Source organism: Mobula birostris, chromosome 13 (genome assembly GCF_030028105.1).
Source record: "Mobula birostris isolate sMobBir1 chromosome 13, sMobBir1.hap1, whole genome shotgun sequence".
Classification (NCBI taxonomy): Eukaryota; Metazoa; Chordata; class Chondrichthyes; order Myliobatiformes; family Myliobatidae; genus Mobula; species Mobula birostris.
Genome location: NC_092382.1, coordinates 48517222 through 48518296, shown reverse-complemented (window position 1 = coordinate 48518296; position 1075 = coordinate 48517222). Strand labels below are relative to the sequence as shown.

At 46.8% G+C, this 1075-nt stretch overlaps 1 non-coding gene across 1 annotated transcript; it reads left to right on the top strand.

Moving 5' to 3' along the window:
* Nucleotides 1-546: 546 nt before the first annotated feature.
* Nucleotides 547-639, top strand: trnar-ucg (transfer RNA arginine (anticodon UCG)). The gene is made up of 2 exons: nucleotides 547-583; nucleotides 604-639. It is a non-coding gene; the product is annotated as a tRNA-Arg (tRNA).
* Nucleotides 640-1075: the final 436 nt, after the last annotated feature.

Below are 1075 nucleotides of genomic sequence, written 5' to 3'. Positions count from 1 at the left end.
GCTTGATTTCAGTAAACAGATGTTATGAGGATTTGCCATCTGGTTCGAGAATGACGATTTTCCGTATTTTGGGCAAATGCAATAACCCAATAGCTACCACATTATGACGCGCTGACGGCACGCCCGGCTGTGCGCAGACGCAGATCCAAACAACCTAACGCTTAGCCGACACTAACACATGGTTGCTCGGTTCTGGAATACCAGACCAACGGCTGAAATACCTAAAAAGAGATCGAAATCACTCTATCAGTAATGTACTGCATTGAATGTGGTGGACATTTTTCACTGATTCCAATCCCAGAATATAACGCCGGGGCAAAGTATAGTGGCATGTGCCTTTGAGAATTCCTTTCTGTGTGACACAATCTGAATATTGAACAGCCCAAAGCAGGAATGCCTGGGGAGATATTGACAACAATAGTCGAATGTTCACCTGGCATGAAATTACCGCTTACGAGTACTTTTAGCTCGGTCAGGAAGTCATTTTACAGGTGGAAACTTCTTGCAGCATTCAGCATATTCCCTTTGGCCTTTCTCACAAAATACGGCCGTGTGGCCTAATGGATAAGGCGTCTGACTTCGGTGCTTGACATGGTGGAAGTCATCAGAAGATTGCAGGTTCGAGTCCTGCCACGGTCGTTTTGAAAAACTGGCGGATTCGGTTCACTCCCTGCAGCCAATTGGTTGTCTCAATTCCGCGTGGGGATTAACCGGAGTACTGCACCATCGGTGAAAACGTAATGTCTCGTCTTCGCAACATATAATATTATGTGGTGTTTCTGCAGACACTTTCATAAACAATTGGTTGGAGTTTCTCAGACGTTCAGAGGAGCTGCTGGGAAGGTGAAGTTTACTTCCCATTGAGCTCCGTCTCCGAGCACACCTTATCCGTGAGAATTCACCACCCAGCACTGACGGTACATTCTCCTGTCTCAAACACTCCTCCTCTTCTTGGACTCAGCGCGCTGGTTCTCTGCCTGCTCTGGGATATCTTCATCACTAATTGCCAACTAGACATCAACCGCCTCAGCATCAGGAATCCTCACTTCTCCTTGTACCTTACCCCTCTGAATAC